Below are 19,921 nucleotides of genomic sequence, written 5' to 3' on the forward strand. Positions count from 1 at the left end.
TCTTTCAGCTTTGCCTAGCCAGATGGCTCAGATATGGACAGGTAAGAAAAGGGGTCCTTAACAGCTGGAAGCTATTATAACTCCAGGGCATCATGAGACACAGTTGTGGCTCAGGCTGTAAAAGGCAAGACTAACTGGTGTGTAGGAGGAAGGCCACTACAGCTCCTGAACTCTGTATGGACATCTTCAGAGTCTTGGCAGCAGTCAAGCGAAGAATGAACCACAGCAGGATCTGAGGAACCATTTCAAAATCCAAAATCTCAGTGGAGGTCATCTGACTCTTGAAACTGTCCTACTGATTTCCTGTGTTAGGTATTCAGTTAAAAGCATCAAGCTTGCTACTGTCACCACTTGAAATTGTTTGGAAGTTTAAGAGACATCAGATGACAGATTTTCAGATGACAGATTTCCCTGGAACTCCACAAGAAAGCAGAACTTTTTTTTTTTTTTTTTTTTGTGAGAGACATTGAAGACATTGAAGAATCCTGCTCTGAATCAAGGTGTTTTGATAGAAGACACAAATGACTGCACTGTCTACCCGAACTCATTCACAGCACCAGATATTTCTCAGGTTGGAGGGAGCATTCCAAAACCAAGACCATGTCAAAGAGGAGACAAGTAGCCTTCCTCCATACAGTGAGATGGAGAATAAAAGTTGTTCCCATACTACTGGGCCACCCTCACTCTTCAGGTTTATGCTGAATAGCTATTACAACAGAAGCTACTATCACTAATGATGGTAACACAGTCAAATAGTTAACTATTGATATGTAATCTCCATTTGTGGACATGCTTGGTTCAGAATAAGAATGGTTTTTCCTATTTAAACTCCTGGATACCCAGTACAAGAGAAACCCCAAACCAATACTTTCTACTGATACAGAGCCCAACTGTTACACTACATACCAAATCTCTTTTTAGGTAAAGATTCACTCCTAAGCATATTCCCAACAATAGAGACAATTTTTTGCTGAATACAGACACCTCAAAAGTCAGGCAAATACTACCCTGTTTTGTCCATGATGGTAAACTCTTAGATGAACAGTAACACCCTCAGGCCAACATAGTTGCTCCAAGCAGTGTATTGTCTACCAAACAACCTCAGTCATGTAACCATTTTCTAATCAACCTCAACATCATCACTGAATTTCTTATGTGGGTAGTTCAACCAGTTACCCTGAAGCAGTTTTCTACTAGCATTTATTCTGTGCCCCTCCAGTTCATAAATCTCTGTCCTTTGCTATGTTCATCCTGGCATCCCTCTTGCTTGCATTCCAGGTTCTCACCTAATCCCTTTAACCTTAGCTTTGCATGAAAAGACACAAGGAAGGGGTTCAAAGAGGAAGTGCTCTATAAATCCTCCATGGATATTTCATTGTTTCACTAACAGCAGAATTAAAACTTTATTATGATAACATATAGCCAGAGTGTTCACACTAATGACAGTACAAGTTTTGAGGGACAATCAGGTTTTGCAGGTTTTTAAAGAAACTTCTTTTTCCAAAGTGTCAAATCTATTGCAATAATGTTTGGCTTTGCTATCAGTTAAATTCATTATCGCAATAAATTTAAACTAAAATATCAGACTTTAAGATATCTCAAATTTGAAAGCTCTACTCTGAAGCTTCTTGGATTTATGATACAAGTCAACGATGAAACCAAATATACTGTAATATATTATACCCTGAATTGTAGTCTCCGTTCTAAGCCATTTTTTCTATCTAAGCATCTTCCCCTTCTTTCCTCTCAGATTCTCCCTAAAATCTTACAGGAATAAAACATTTAAAGATCAGGGGTCATCTTCCATGTCTTCTATGTGAAACATACTCATCCACACAACTTCAGTAGTAGGAATGTTTTTCAAATAAAGCTTTCTCCAGAAGTTAAAAGTAAATGGATACAAATGTAAATAATGTTTACTGATACAAACTTGAAAGACAAAGGAAATAACCTTGAAAGCATAAACAAACATTGAAAAAAACTGCTATGGTGACCATCTGTCCTTGGTGACAAGCTTTCATACCAGTTAGGTACCTCACAAATTTTCTGCAGCTTCTGTTATGACTTTCTCTCCCATTTTGTGTTTTGTTTCTTGCTTTCTTTGACATTACTGTATTGTTTTGGAGTTAATATATTAATCCATGGTGCCTCTTTTGCGTAAGTTTAATCAAATCCAAGAACAACAATGAAGCAGCAGGAGGCTTAAGACTTTTCTTTAAATCTAGTTGGCACACAGAGAGTCCCCTTAACATGAAACCAGGTTCCTGGCTAGGAACAAAACAATTGATTATTTTTTTATTTTTAATCAGAATGCTTTTTCCCATACAAGGTAATGTTTCTTCCACATGGATTTCAATTTCAGTACATTCCTGGTGGAGCTATCCAAATTCTACATGGCAGCAACTGACAAAGTATTAAGGAAGCATTTGTAAAATGCTACAGTTACAGTGCAAATTTTTTCCACCACCAGAATGAATAGTTTTAAGTGCTGTTCAATTTTAGCTGATGAAACTTCAGCTTTTGACAAGAGAATAAACATTCTTAGGAGTATTGTTTTGTGTGCTGACACACAGAAATAGCCCAAGTATTGAAGTATGTCCCAATATTTGAGCTACATGTGGAAATAACATCTGTTAATATTCTAACTAGTATGGTTTGCTATTGTTTAAACATCTCCCTTCTAAAATAATTGGTTAAATATATAACAACTATTCCAAAATGCCTAAAAATGTTGTGTATTTTATACACATGCCCATACAAAATTGTTTAATATAGTCAAGATATCATTAGCCATAAATAATACTCGTGCTCTTCCTATCTCAAAAATCAAGCTTAGTCATTAAGTACATGAAACAACTTAGGCAAAATCTACAACATAATCCAAAGTATGCCTGTTGACATGACATTTTCTCATAACAGAAATCTAGTATGGCACTTCAGGTTTAAGATTTTATGTAAGGGATGCTGGAAATAAAAATTAAAAAAAAACCACACAAACAAACAAACAAACAAAAAAACACTTCCGCTTCTTATTAGGATGCCTTTGTTTTAAAACCACACCATAGGGGATATAAAAAATGCATTTACTGGAGATCTGAAAACAATCCCTCACTGCACAAAAAGGGTGAATCAAATCTATGCAGTGTTTTTAAAGTAATTTTATGTGTCCCAACATGTTACATTTTCGCTAGTAGGTGCAAACAATTACTTCGGACTCCACTTCTTAACTCCATAAAAGTTATCAGTCAGTGGCGAAACATACTATAGGGAGCCAAAATATGCACCTGCATAGAGAATAGAAATGTTAACCCTCCAAATACTTCGTAGAATTTAGTAAGCTATAATCCCAACAGCAATTACAAGATGACAAATATGACAAATGGGGCTGAAATTCAAAATAAGTAATGAGATTTTGAACACCATGATTCCCTTGGATCCCTAACAGTTCCACAAGCTGCAAAATGATGTAGCTACTGCATTTGTAAGTGAATAGAGCATTTTGTATTCAGAACTAGTTTTACATGTAATACTGATTCATCAAAAATAGAAATTGTCTGAAATCTTAAACATTGGCTGGTCTATGAATCTGTATAAATTATAATATTTAAAGAATTTCATTATATGTAATGGAAGAAGATTAAGTGAAAGTGTTTGCCATTTTCAGGCACTTTAATAATGCTGCTTACTCTTTATTATTTTGTTCACATAGCACCTGTAGAATGAGATTGTACTCAAAACAACTAAAATAGACTGAAGTAGGATACCAAAATTGTATGTTAATAGAATATTCTTAATTTCACCTCCAGCAAATGTCTTACAAAGCAGAACAAAATATAAAAACCCCCAACTTATTGAAGAGTTATTCTGCAAAGGGGCTTGAGCCAGGTTTCATTTACTTTTCCAGCCATGTTTCTTCTCATCTGAAAGCTGAAAATGTGCCCAATTCTGCAGCTGCAGTCACAATGGTAAATACTTTTGTATAGGAGGACTCATTCTGCTCATCTGTAAGTGATGCATAGCACATATGTAATTTAATTCTCTTTGGTGGATTGTTAAATGCTGTGATTGAACTCAAGAAACATAGTCACAGAGGCACAAGCTTCATTTACCTAACAAAAAAATGCACAGCATTTGATTTGCATTTTCGCTGTTTCCCATAAGACTACCTATCAGCTGTCCCCGTCCTTGCTCAGAGATTCATGTCTGCTTGCCAGACTATGGCAGGCTGAGCATCTTACATGCTCCAGTCACAGTCTTCAAGGCTACCTACAGACGCAGACTCCACAGGAGAAATGCTAAGAAGAATCTGACCCTCCTCTTTATCTACAGACCCAACAACGGTTGGACTGCTGAAAGAGTAGGAATTCAAAAGTCCCTGTGGGATACCTTGATTTCTCTTTCTCCCAACTCCCATGGAGCAGCCTGAGGAACTGGAGAACACTTGAAGCATGTCTTCATTATATGATGTGAGATGAGACAGATGTTACACTGTCCTTCTTTTATTCCACACCAGGTCTGCCTTGTAGACATAATGCATTGGCAAAACACTAGCAGCACAGACATAAGTCCTGTCTGCCAGACCACACATTTTAATCCATATGGCTTATTCTAGCCACGGAGAAGAGAAACAAGCTATGCAGAGCCAGCATGGATATAGCCAAAGTATGCATGAGAAAAATTTGCCAGATGAGCAATAATCACAGCATCACAAAAATCAGAAATACACACTCTGCAGCAGGAGATGCTAATCGGGAGCTGTAGAACTTTTAAACCCTTTGCAAAGTCCCAACAAGTAACAAGTCAAATTTTGCCACAGCATTTTAACAACAGGCTTTTTATGCCTTAGCCACGCAGTCAGGTGTCACCCTCCCTCTGTAGCTGTGTTAGCAGAAATCTGTAGAAAAATGAATGCTGATTATGCAAAACTCCTAGAATAAGGCAAAACTGCTTCAACAAAGACCATCTTCAATTTCTAGCCAAAACTGTCATAGAGGAACCCCAAAAATCAGTTTAGATAGGAGGTAAGCTCCAAATAGAACTGTTTAGCAGAGATCCAACCAGAAACAGGGTTTATCCAAAATTATTGGACAACATTATGAAATACAGATTCAGGTACCGATTAGGATTTCAGTTACTACCCAGACAATTCAGACTGAAGGGATCCCAAAACTCTAGAATGATGATTCAAAATGCACATCTTCCCACTCATAAATGTGAGGACTCTTAAGGGTACCCAGCGGATTGCATACCAATAAGGCAAGGTGCCACAATCCTCAAGGAACATTCCTTAGATGGTGACCCAGTCTGAAGATGAAAGCTTTCCACTGCAGACCCACTACTCTGAGAAAGACCAGCCAAACTGGTCTCTGGTGAGCTTCATTTATACCACAGTTGTCTCTGAGCTGTAGTTATTTATGGTAGTGATCCAGAACTCAACTAAGGTGTTTTATTGGTCAAGGGCCCTGTCTGTCAAAGAAGGGGCATGTGCATGAACATAGTGGTCCATCAGCCTAGAAGTTTCTGTTGTTTTGGGGAGGAAGTGCATCTCCCACAATGGCTCATCATGTTTTCATTGTTCCTATACTTCACCATTAATTATTTCAGAGATTTAAACTCCTGGATTTTATCTTATACCCTATAAAATTCAGTGCTTTTACTCAATATTCAGTGTCAGGTTCCCTCAAATGTCATATCTTCCAACGTGAACTGTGAACATCTGAAACCTAATGGGTATGAAACTTGAGAGTTAATTTTTTAGGGATGTGCAAGGGAATTTTTTTCTGAAAAAAAAATTAAAAAATAAAAAAATAAAAAATCAAGAGACATATGAATAGCAGCTGGCTTTTCCAAGACTCATTTGTCAAGGAGCAAAGAAAGATGTGGGTACAAGAAGTCTCATGCATCCCTTTCCTGTTGCATATGATTTTACTATGAGCAAACCACTTTATTCCATAAATATGACAGCCTGGGTGAGCCTTCTTTGAGCTGTCCCTGCTAGGCAGCATGGGTGCATGGCAGTGATCTCCCATTGAACTGGGACACCTGTCAAGGTTGCTCATCAAGGCAGAGACCTTTTACCAATGGCAGATCTCTGGTAAGTGACCAATACCATGCATAACCTTGTAATATGGTAACTTTGATTTTGCCTTGGTAATTTTGATTGCATGTTGAATTGATACTAATGAAACATTACCAGTCCATGTGACCATTCAATATTAATCATTTTAACCTCCGTATTCCTCTCCCTTATTCCTTGTATTTCTATCCTCACTGTTGACCAAGTCTGAGACTGTCTGGACATAGCTGCACCTAGACTCCTCTCTGAGAAGGAGTTTAGAAAGCAAGGAGGTCCATTCTGAAACGCATGACTCAATGGGAGGTTTTTCCATACCCTTTCCATCTCTGGTCTCTGTGTAAATAATTTTATCTTGAGACTGACTCAATTTTCCTCCATGAAGTAATTAAGGTGAACTTTGCGACTGAACTTGTTGAACTTTGTCAAACCACTGTTAACCTGGTTAAATTACATCAAATTCATTGAACTCTGTAAAATTATCATTTTACCTCAATAAAACATGTTGCTACTTCTTTCTTGAGTGAGGTGCATTCTATTCATCCTGCAACAGCGGAATAGAAGCAAATAAATGTACATGAACAGAAGGGGCTCTTCAACCTTGAGTCAGAGCCTTCCAATCCACTCCTGACCCATTTATTAGCAAAATTCAGTTGCCAAAACTCCTATCCTATCTCCTATCACAATGTTAAATGCAGTCACACATTTTCCTGTTTCTTCTGTTAGTTATTCCTTCCCTCTGTTTTTAGGGCTCACAGCAGTCTATCTAAGAAAAAGAAATATATCAGATGTATGGGAAGAAAAAGACTCTACATTGAAATGTTAGCAACTCCAGCATTATAGTAAGAATATTCCCAAACAAGTAACATTATGTTTTATGTTGTAGTAAAGATACTAGTAAATTAGAACATCTTATTTTAAAACCTGTCACTGTCCCCAAAGCCTCTGGTTTTCTCCTGAGTTTAAGATATTAATGAACTAAGCAAGTAATTTTATGGATTGAAGGCTTCACTGGGATTTGAACAGAGAACAGATTATCAGTCACGGAAGACAGATGTTACAGATTGAAATTCAATAGCTATAATTAAGAGAGGATCCTATCCTGGAAATAAAATTAATGGCTAACATTGGAAAGAATAGACAGAAATTTGAAAGGCATTTTTCATTGATAGAAGATTGTTAAGTGATAACCCACAAATAAAACTGGCATCTAGATTTTTGGATTCTGCCAAACTGCACAGAACTCCATTAAAGTCAATGGAAATGCATTACAAAGACCTCAGCCCTGCATTATTAGTCGTTTGAAATTACATTTCCAAGCAGGTGCAAGATCAGTCTGCAAGAGATCAGAGGAAGTATAAGAGATATAGAAGTTGTTGGCTAAGACCAGAGAAGACAGTCTGGTCCTTTAGCACTGGAAGTCAGAAAACAAATGCCTGAACTTTCTAAAATAAAGTGCAAAGAACTTCTAAAATCTTAAAACACCTATTTGTCTTAGCTATAACCTGCAATGAACTAGCATTCACAAACACTCTCAGAAAATTCTAGGTAACATGCACCAATGGCATTGTTTCTGTCAAGTCAGCATCTTCAAACTGAATTTAACCAGACATGTGTGCAAATTCCAGAATTAAAAACCTGGACTTCAGAGGGTAACATAAAATCATAGCCAGAGGAAAACTCAGTTTATCTGGAGAAGTTATTCACTCCCCCAGTCCAAAGTCTCACAAATTATCTGTTTTTTCAAGACTCCAGTTTTTATGCAACCTATTTTTATTATTATTGATAAAAAGCTGGATCAAATAGGCAGTTGAGGGAGTACACACTTTTCTCTTTTCCAGCTGTTTCTTCTCATTCAGCCACCAGATAGCAGTGTTTTCCAATTCTTGCCATTTGGAAACCTCTTTCAGCAAAGCCAAAGCAATTCCCATCTAAGAACTGCTGGATTCTTCAGAGGGAATGGATACAGAAAGTGATGTTAATCATACAGTCCCTGCCTTCCTATACTCCCCCAAATATGTTTTGGTATCTACCATAGCATGAGATATTCAACTATTTATTATAGTTGATTGTAACAGAGAAGCAGTTAAAAAGGAAAGCCTTTCAGTAAATACTGTATAAGTAACTTCAGTGAAACATCTTCACTGTCTTCTCCCATGTTTCTTCTGCTCTTTTTCAGTCTTATTTTCTTGATTTCCCTTTTCAGGGACAAAAGCTGGGTCAACAAAAACTATCGAAATAAAAGCACCAGAAAGGTTTTACTCTAACTTAGAGGTCAAATTTATCAGGAAATATCCCATGTGAATTTCTAGTAAAGGCACTGACTCTGGAGAGTATGAAGGTCAGCTGTCTCTCTTTTCTTTTACACTGTCTTTTTTTTTTTTTTTTTTTACTATTTATGTTAGGTTTCTTAAGGGCTAGAAAAAAAAAAATGGTTTCATAAGAAATACCTTTTAAATGCCTAGAAGCATCATATACTTACTAACATCCTATTGCGTGTGCCCACTAAACATTTATTCTGCTCAGTTCTTAGGGCCCTAAATACACAAGTCCTTCCCATGTATGGTTGTGCTTTGGAGAGGCTGGTTACTACAGCAGCCATTGCAGGGGTAGTCATACTGACTAACCTGAGGCACAAACTCTCAAGAACCAGTCTGATATTTAATAAAGACACACAGTTCCACAGAGAAAAATAAGAGCATCTGCTTTATATTCACATTCCAGGTCACCCTACAGAGAAGTATCTCTTACTCTCTTTCCATTCATTCACTATATAAAAAAACAGAGAGTACAGTTCTCTGACTGAGGCTAAGTGCATAAGCATAAGCAGCATAAACTCTTTCCTCCTTTTAGATCAAGACTGAAGAGCTTCAGTAATTGGGTATGAAATTCTGGAAATCTTACAGCAGTAGAGCCCTGATTTTCAGGACCAAGAATTGCTTAGAGCTGCCATACAAAATGGCCATGCAAATATATCTAACCCTGGAACTAAAAGTCACAAAGCCGCTTTACTGGGCTTCCTCAGTATTTCCTTTTCAGGCTGTTCCCTTTGCGTGAATTATTAAACCTTTTTCCAGACCATGGACTGGAACCCAGGTGCCTTAACTCACAGGCTAAAATGTTATTCACTTCTCACACTGTCTGCTTTAATGAACGTTAAAGTATTGTGCACAAAATGGGAAAGTACCACACAGGAGAGACTCGAGGAGACACAGTGTTGATACCGTCTAGCCCAGCAACCGGAATATTTACGTGAGAAAGCGCATTCCAATTCACTTTCAGTTTATGCCTATTTTCTCAAGCTTGTGTGGATGCTAAATGAAAGTAATATAACCTGTGTTGATTGGCCTTTAGTTTTCTTTGCTTTTCTTGTGAGTTTCTTAACAAAATACTATATTTTGGCAAATATAGCATTTTTATACAAAAGAAGATTCCAGCCTGTTTATTTATGTGAAGAAGCATGTCCCACAGAGTATAATGTGCTTTTGTTAGCTATGACCACTCAAACAAACAGAAATGGGGCGATTTAAATAAAGTTGTTCCAGAGAAAATCTTCACACTGTATTTAATGATTTCTACACAAGAGTTTCCTTATATATTCCTAACGTATATATTACTATAAGGGATAAAGAAATTAAGACATACTGAAGTAAATACATATTAGAACTGCATATTAAATAAAACCTTACTAAATATGGAAAAAACACACACACAGTGAAAGGGTGATTTCTACTTATTCCAAAACTGAAGTCAGGCTGAAAGGAGAGCTCAGATTTTCACTTGTAATGTTTATGCATTGCTAAGGAAACCATATACAACAATTTAAAAGTACAACATTTCCAAGATCAAGTTTATGATTATACAAATATATGTAAATATTTTGATAGTTACAAAGCATTCTAAAACACTACTTTTTGTATTTACATCAATCTAGTCCAGTGGATAGTTTCAATCTATAACAAAGAAATCCATTCATTGTGTAACCATATTAAAAAAAAAATAACATTTCACAGGCCTTTTCTTTCACATTTCTAGTTTAAGAGTCTTTTATTGCCTATCTAAACACTTAAAATCTTAATTGACTCCATTCTACATTTGGAGAGGAAAAAGGGAGCACATGGAGAGTTAATCCTTTTTTCCATCTGAGACACAAGTGACTGCATAATTAGTTACACCCATGCTTTCACTTGTGCATGTGATTGGAAAGATCTAGCTCTCCCATTTCACCAATGAAAGGCTTCCACTTTAATTTATAATGCAAACAAGTATGTGTGAGAGTGAAAGAGTGTGTGAGAGCATGAACATTTATTCCTCCATGTTAGATTTTTTACACAGGCAGTTGTTAATAGACCTTTTCTATTTGTTCTTGTTTATTTTAATAGGTATTCTTTACATTAAAACATATTTTAGGATTTGATTACTTGAATTTTACACTGTAACTTACAATTTGCTAAGTTTAGTTTAACAAAATAAAAAAAAAATCTCTATTCAGAAATCTAGTCAGACTGCCATTTTTTGCCAAACATTTTCTGTTGTTCCAAGCAGTTCCTAACAACAAGCTAAAGACAGAACCAAGTGTAAGTCAACCACTGTAAACAACAGTTTAATAATATTTTGAAGATGAAATTTCTTAAATTAGCAGCACAATAGCTCATAAGCACTTGCTGTCTTGATAAAATTTCTTTGAAACAAGTACAAAATGCAATACCTGAGAGTGTCAGAAGCACAAAAACAGTAAGAGGCTCCAGGGAAGAAGCAAACAGTAAATGTCCTTTAAGTTCCTGCCATGCAATATTTGTTCATTGTTTATAGTTATTTATTATTGTGTAAATGTCAGCTCTTTGGGAAGGACTGCACTTGCCACAATAGAGCTAGATCTGGCACGGGGTACCATTATCCATTCTCAATAAACTGTCAAGCAAACTAAGCATGAACTCCCTCTCCACAGTTATATCAATCAAACTGACAGCAAATAGGTATAAGAAATTCTGTCTCCCTGTCTGCAGGGAAAGAGAATAGGTACTAATTTCCAAGTATCCCCTTACCTGATTTTTATCAGCAGCTACAGAATATTTAAAGGTATTCTTTGTTCCTCAAAAGTCACAAATGGTCACCGATCCCTCTACAGACTTTCACTGACTCTGATGACAATGCTTTACAGAGAAAGATGATACTATATATTTTTAATTACTGCCATGCCACTTTTGCTTTTCTTTGCTTCTTAAAGGCCAATCGCAGAGTATGCATAACATATTTTTCTTCTACTAGTTCATTTTCTTTCTAATATCCTTTTAGTATATTTCCATAAAACATTTGAAATCACATTCACTTTTTCTCTTCTACATAAAAGTTGTATGTGGTAAGTTGTTATTACCTGTTTTTCTACTCTGGGTTCAGTTATTATGCTGTTTGCCTTAAAAAAATTTGCTTTCTCTTTTGGCATTTAATGTTCTGGTACTAATCTTTCACAAAAAGGCTTGCCTCCAATAAAATGCAGAAACCCTGCTCCTTTCCACTTCACAACGCCTGACCTAGATATGATCCTGTCATTGGATGTTACATATGACAATCCTAACCATCCAACTCTCTCACTGTCCGGAGACTTGAGATTCTTCGCTAAACATTATGGTTTCAGCCCCAGGCTCAGGCCCCTTAAAGCTAAGCATGGTAAGACTGAAGCAGTAATTCTGTAATGAAGAAGCTGTAGCTGCCTTTTGAGATTATGGAGTTCCCACCATAGCACATCTCCTATGTTGTACTAGTACAACTGTTTGTAGACCTGTTGTCTTGAGTCAAAAAAATGGATTAATCCATGTATATATGTATATTTATACATAGATATATAGAGATACCGATGCATCTACACACATGATATGATGGAGAGAGGCAGATCTTCCTTAAAATAGCATTGATCTCATATCCCAAATAATGGAACTGCAGCCTGATCATCACTACATCTTAAATCATTTAGGATCTGGATCTAGGATTCAGGACACCAGATTTCTGGAATCTTTGAAGCACAGTGAGGAACACACTTATACCAAATTTAGCCTGAATTTGAGAGTCTCAAAACACTATGTTTAGAAATAAAATTCCATGTATCGCTTTGTCTGAGAAATACTTCTTAGATAAATTAGACCTACTCCCATCCCTATTGAGCCAATATATATTCAAAATAATTCCACTGGGAAAGGGCTAATCTTGCAAACATTTACAAGTGGTTTACTTATTTCTGAGAGCAGTCCCACTGGAATCAATGGGAGTATTCATGGTAAAGTTAAATGCATGCAAAAAGTACTTTACTCTGGAAAAATGGCATTCCAAAGCAGTTTTAATCCATTTTTCTTAATTCATGTTTAATCAGAGTGCTGTGGTTAAACTGTTTCTGTGATTTTTTTCTAATAACTGCATACGTATACAAGGCCTCTATTTTGTAACTTTTGATGTGTAACGCTCTGTCGCCACACAATGGGGAAGCTTTCTGCCAGCATGTGGTCCATCTATGCAAAACACTTTTCCTGGGCTATCTGTGTTATTCTGTTGTATTCCATTACATAATGCTGGCTCAGCCCAACTCATTTGTGTCAATATTAAAAGCGCAAAGAGATCCAGAGAAACTATATGCATTTGAGCAGGCAAAACATTGTGCCTCATAGAAGCCTCTTCCTAGAGGAAAAGCTGTGATTCCAAAGCAAAACTGTAATAGTTAGTGCCACTAAAAATATTTCTTCATTTTTCTTTTTAAGAAAATACTGCAGAGAAAAACTACTGGCTTCTCAAATATGTTTATTTCCCCAAGAAATATTTTATAGCTCTCTCTATTATCAACTAATGCGGAACTATTTTTTGTCAGCCTGAGTTTATTGACAGTTTAATACTCACACCAATAACACTGTGAGTCACGAATTTGAAATAATGTTCTTTTTTCTTTTTATCCTTTGAAAAGTATGTTTTTGGAAAGCTTTCTTTTAAGTTAAGTGACAGAAATAAAAAGCAGTCTAGTGACAATTCGTTCCACTTCTAAGAGAAAAATGTTTTAGGAACCAGGGGCTTGTCTGCAGCTCAAACTCCTGCCACAGCCGGGATTTGGCATGCCAAGATCAGCCAGCACAGAGCCCGCTCCTGCCACAGCCTGAGGAGGCCCCAGGAAAATGCTTTGCCAGCGCCAGGACCTGTTCTGGCAGAAGAACCTGCTCCTGGCCACTCCTGCCTGGCTGTGAGGAGCAACTGGGAGAAGTGGCTGGTCAGAGAGTACGCGTGTTCATCTACCAGTTCATAAATCAGCTGTAAGTCAAATGCCACAGGGGTGAGTTGAGAGGAAGAACTTCCTCCACCACAGGAATAAGCTTCAGTGGAAATATTAGATTTAAGTGACCTGCTTCTTCTTGCCCGATAATTTCACTGTGTTCCACCAGTTTTAATCGAGTCTCAGCAGCAGCAGCATCTCCAGTTGAAGGTAGATGGTTACTTTGCATGTGGATGGTTGCTGAGGCTTAAGTCTAGAACTGGAAGCCTAAAGCCCCAGGGACATTGTCTCTGCTCAGGCACAATACCAAAATAAATACAAATCTCCAGACATTTTAGGTAGCAGTGACTCAATAAATACTTTGCAGGAAAAAAAAAAAAAAAAAAAAGTTTAATTCTTTGCATATCTTTTAAAATAATTGTCTTAATTCACATTACATCTTGTAATCTTAAGGAAAAAACAACTCTTATGAAAAGTTGGTCTCAGTTTTCCAGAGCTTTTGTCCTCTTCTGCTGTTCCCCACTTACATATTCCCATTATTCCAATGATGCTAAGGTGAAGAAGTTGTATTTAGCATGCAATAATATGAAGTCTGTATTTCTCCTCTCTCTTTTATAAAAGTTTAAAAAATAATCAAATAGCAGTTCTCAGTTTTTCTTGTTCTATGTCTCTCTTACAGTTTATACTGGAAAAGCATAGAAGACAAAAAACACTGAATAAAAATACTCAAATAACAAAAGTCTTTGCTTCATTAATATTCTGAATTTCTCTTTCCACAGCTGCAACCAGAATTTCTAATCCCAGAGAGCTATTTCAGTACAAAGTGCAGCAATTAGCTCATAAATGATCAGAAATAGATCTGCGCCCAGTGTTTTAGCCTTTTAAATAGTGGGGAAGAAGTGAAGTTTTTAAATACCATTTTTGCAAGCCCACTGAGTAAAGATTTTTTGCTTATTTTTAAGGGCATATTTCCCTTACTGTGTGGTTTGTCTGTTTATGTTATTTCAAAAAGTTCAAGGGAATGGTAATGTGTGAAATCATGCTTATCAGGAAAACACTTGCACAAAAATGTATATTTAAATTAGATCTGTTTACTCCTCTTCAGTTGAAAGCAGACCCTCAAGCCAGCTCCACTGCTATTCAATTAAAACCAGTTTAAAGCAACCTTTCCATATATTGAAGAATACTTCAAATGAGACATGCACACAAGGTATGTTCAAAGAAAAAGCTGCAGCATTGAGGAAAAAAAAATAAATTCCACAATTAGGTTCCTCTGAAAAAAATAATTTCACCTCCCTTTTGAATAGGTGTTAAAATAGATTTTTAATTACTTGATCACATGTTAATCCTCCCTGGTCCCAACACCTTCCTCAGCACACCTCGCTGTGGGGACCAGAAGAGTGTGTCACTGTGTCTCTTTTCTCCAAACTGTTCCAGTCTCTGGTCCCACCCTGGCAGCTAATTGATTCTCTTGCTCTCGTTACAGACTCTCCTTCCAGTCTCACTAATCTTCTTGCTCTCATCATCTTCTCCCTTCAGGTCTTTTGTCTCAAACAGACGAAAATCAAGCAGCTGCTCTGAACTGCTTGGAAACAGAATGAGACAGGAAGGTCCTAATGCCAATGTCTGGCCTCAGCTGACCATGCAGTATCATAGCTTGATTCAATTTTGCAGTTTAACCAGGTTGCCAAAGTGTTCAGGTGCCTGTGTCCAATGACAATATGCTCCAGTGTTTGAACCAGCTCAATATGATAGGTTTTTTCCTCATATCTAATTAGAATTTTCCATGCTACAACTTTAAGCCTTTTCCTTTATCTTTTGCTGAAGTGGCCCCTAACCTGATTTTCCTCTAGTATTTGTCTCCCCAGAGTCTGTCAGTCTGCTGCAGGGACTCAGAAAGCCTGAAAGATGATTTCTCCCATAAAAATCAATGACACAAAGCATGGAGTACTTCAGCTTTTTCATGTGCTTTTTTCACAAGGGTTTCCCATTTTCCTCGGTCTTCTATTTGTTGCTGCTGTACTGTAGTGGGTTGACACTGGCTGAACTACAGGTGACCACCAAGCCACTCTATCACTGTAGCCCCCCTGCTACCAAAACCTTGCCACACAAACCCAACACATGTACCTACATCCCAAAACTCTTTCACTGGTTTTCTAGGATCAGTACCAGGAATGACAGCATGTCACAATCTGACAGCGTCCTCACTCTCAGTCATTAACCAAAAAAAGATTTGTTTCTTAATGCAGTTGCAGGAATTTGAGGGAATTAGTTATTAAAGCAAAATTATTTTAATAATATAACTATATATCATAATAGCAAATTAAAGAATAATATACCATAACTAAAGGAACTTGTGCCGCTTTAACAGCCTGCTTAAAAGCCATAGCATTGAGATTAAGACCATTGTGGTTTTTTGTTACTAACAAAATAAGCAAGGCAAAAATTACTTTTAGGCAATCATGTCTGTAGATTTAGAGCATACCCCTCTATTACATGCTTTTCCTCACGTCTTAAAATGCAGATCAAATATCAAAGAAGATTTTGTGAAGGTATTAAGTGTCAATCAAAGACCCAAAGCAACATAGTCAGTTTGTTCTTTGAGCTATAGATCTATCAAGGCTACTGTTGATCTGTGAGGATAATTTCAGGTGACAGAATTCTGATAAGGGTCTTGTACTACAGAAATTGTTTTGCTCCACAGCCAAGTAAGTTAAAGAAGAAATAAAGCCTTTCTCATTTCACCCTAAGGTAGAGAATAATAATTTCCCATTAAGGATTCATGGTTTCCAGTAATTCTTCAATCTTCTAACAGAAATCCAATAGAATAAAATGTCTTTTGAAAGGATATTCAAAGATCAGAAGTTACACTATTCCAATCACAAAACTTATTACACAATAGGAGTTAAAAACTTTTGTAATCACACGTGTTTTTGTAAACATTGTGATAAAAAGGTATAGAGCTTTTTCTCAGAATCTCTACCCCAAAAAAATAGCTAATAGTCTCATTAAGTCCCTACAGTAAGGAGAAGATAAAAAACAAAAACAAAAACAAACAAACAAACAAAACACACACACAAAAAACAGCTTTTCTGAAGAGAAAAGTTTGAATCATGCACTGAACTAAAACTGAAAGAGTCAAAACTACTTGGCCTGATCATGATTTGCTCTTTCTTTGGTATGAGGAGCTGCAATCTCTCCATGCATTGCTGGTTGTCACCCTTGATGCAGTCCCCATAGAAGGTATCACAGAAATACAAATATGCATGTTTGCCCATTTTCTTTCTAATTACATGGACAGACTTGTGTCCTGTTGATCTGACAAGAATGTTTGCATTTTACACTATATGTCTGGCTGTAAAGATCTTAAACTCAGCCACAACTAAAGAGATTTCCACAGTAAATGGATAAATGGATTCCTAAAGTAAATGACAATCCAAAATTGGATTTACACATAAAAGAGCCCCTCCTGGTGAAGGCAAACAGATGATACTGCAGGTGATATTGAAGGGAGCAAACAACTGAGACTAGTGTTGGAGATATTACAGAAGCTGTTATCTTAAGAATAAATCAGTGCCATATTACTGTAGAATGTAATACTTTTAGTAGTTCTTTTTACAAGGGTTATGGACACACAACAGCAAATACTGTTAAGACACAAAGTAGACATTCAAGAAGGATCTTTATTGAGCTAAAATTGACACTGAAAAACTAACATTTTTGATTACTTCAGAGAAAAAATAAAATATATATATATGACGGAAATTACCTAAAGAATCCAAGCTTGCTCTTTAGCAACTGATTATGCCTCAACAACACCTGAAATGGATCCACCCGGATGGGTGATCCTCTTTAAGACAGGAACTAACCCCATTTTATAGGATCAATATAAGACCAGCTAAATTTTGCAAGTGTTTAATAGCATTGAAATGATCTACAACACGTTGTGTTAGCTCATTTTATGAACAGAAAATTCGTTTCTTGTCTTTCAGAACAAGTAAGCCTCCAGCATATCAAAAATAGAACCTGGTTTTCTACCTTTTTTTTCCAAATGTTGCCTCACTGATCACTGAAACTATAAATTATATCAATAACTTGTATCGAATCTCAAAAACTGTGGGGCAAAAAGAATCTCAGTGTTTGTAATTTGATATTAACTTCTGGAGACTTGAATCACTAATGGACTCTGGTTACAGATCTATCTAATTTCATTTTTTAAATTAATAATACCAAGGTCACCTGTCAGTACTGCCTGAAACATTTCTTTTTAGCAACCATAGAGTGTATATGATTCCATGTGTTAAAGAAATGACTTTTTTGTCAATTATTAACTAACTTACCTGTTCTGTGGCATATGTTATCATCTGGCACAGATCTATTTTTTCCATTAATATTTCATTTCCTTTGAGATCTGCTCATTTCAGTTTGTTCTGTAAGAAACTGAGTTAAAATGCAAGAGTTTGAAATGTCATAGGAAGGTATAAATGCAGGAACCACAGTTTGTGCACAGTTGCTATTATAGTTGCTCCAGCATGAATTAAAGGTATCTTTATCGTCAAACTCCAAAGGAAAAACAGGAAAAACAATTCCTATCATTTAAGTACTCATGCAGAATATTTAGATTTTTTCCACACCTCAAGTCTGACTTTGATTTATATAATCACAGAATTCCATTTGTTCCTGCATCCATTTCAGCAACAACACTTTAGGTACTGAAATATTTCAAGAATGATTTCTCTGGGACTGTTTAGCAAGTCATTGCTAATATACTTTGCAAGAGCTTCTTAGTTAAATAAATTAAAAAAAAACAGCCTACATAGTAGTGGAAGAGTAAACAAAGTAAAATGTTCCCAAAAGAACCAAGCATTAAATAAGATCTTAAATAAACATAGCATTCAAAATCTAGTTATTTAAGCATACTTTGGCTCTTATTGATCTGTGTTTTCCTTTTAAATCTTTTAGAAATGCTGAAATAGTTTGAATCACTTTGTTTTCAAGGCCAAGCTCAGATGAATTTGAATCACTTTGTTTTCAAGGTCAAGCTCAGATGAATTGTGAACCCTCCCTAATAGCATTTTGTAATATGTTCCTAGTTGTTTCACAAAGCTATCAGCTTTGAAGTTTCCTTCTTTAATTTACACATTGCCTTATTTCTTTGGGATAACATTACAACTATTCATGTTTGAAAAATCACAGATTTCTCATAAATTCTTTTGATACTTACTTGTTAAATGGAATTTCTGAAATTCAATATGTTTAGTAGAAGTTACCTTGAAAGATGTATACAGCTAAGTAAAGTCCTACTGCTCCTGTTTACCAGGAAGTACAGCATAATTGGTCATATAACATCACTCTGATAGTAAAATTTTAAAAGCTATGTAACATAGCAACAGAGCAATGTAGAGAAGGAAGAGGAAGTGCTCTCTATTTTACCAGCTTGTACCACAATATTCATAGCAACCACAGCATGCTTGCTGATTCCACAGATGTTTGAGAAAAGAACATAAGCAGAGGGAGTGCAGAAGATGTTAATGCATTGAACTGTCCTATTATTTACTAGTTCAAATGAGATGTCTTGGTGGTTACAGCCACACAGTGTATAGAGCTAGTGCTGCTTCATAAGAGCTTCCAATGTGTCAAAACTAACTGTCCTCAGAGTTATCACAGGAAGAAATAGAACAATGCCAGGAAGAACACCAAGAAATTCTTCTCAATTCCACCTTTTATATGACATTCTATTTAAAATTAAAGATCTCTGGCTCAGACGAACTATCAATTAACTAAGTAATTTAACAACTCCTTTTGCCAAGAGAAAAGAAAAAAAAAATCTCCGTATTTCCTTCTATTCCTCTTTCTCCTAAAAATACCTTCTCATCATGTAAGCCTGAAATCATCATATGGGCCACCATGGTAGAAAGGATCAAATCACAACGCATATGTGTAAATGTGCAACAGTACATTGGTCGAAATCTCATTTCTGGTCTGACATAATAAATATCAACCTATATTGCTCGAATATTTTCAGTTTCTCCTCCTGACTGCTCCTGAAGACGCAGTCTTTCTACCACTTCAAAAGCAAAAAGGCTTGTAGTATACATTATCCTTTTAGCTGTTATAACCAGGTGTTTTAAAACTAACTAAGCTAGTAGTATTCATTATCCAAGCTTCAATAAAGCTCAACAGCTTCAGCTCTATTAGCCTGCAAGTATTTAACACCTATTTAACAAGACTCCAATATTTTGGGGTGGGAAAAAAAAAAAAAAAAAGAAAAAAAGAAAAAAAAATAAGTAAACACATGGAATTGTGGAGTTTCTATGTGTATTCATTAAGTTTAAATTTCATACACAAAATTGATGCAGTTCAAGTGCTATTCCACTAAAAATGACTCTATTCCTTCAGTATCACAGTATCACAGTATCACAGTAGGTTTGGGATTGGAAGGGACCTCAAAAGATCATCTAGTCCAATCCCCCTGCTGGAGCAGGAACGCCTAGGTGAGGTCGCACAGGAACATGTCCAGGTGGGTTTTGAATGTCTCCAGAGAAGGAGACTCCACAACATCCCTGGGCAGCCTGTTCCAGTGCTCTGTCACCCTTACTGAG

The sequence above is a fragment of the Streptopelia decaocto genome (genome assembly GCF_964273445.1).
Source record: "Streptopelia decaocto genome assembly, chromosome: 4".
NCBI classification, from domain to species: domain Eukaryota; kingdom Metazoa; phylum Chordata; class Aves; order Columbiformes; family Columbidae; genus Streptopelia; species Streptopelia decaocto.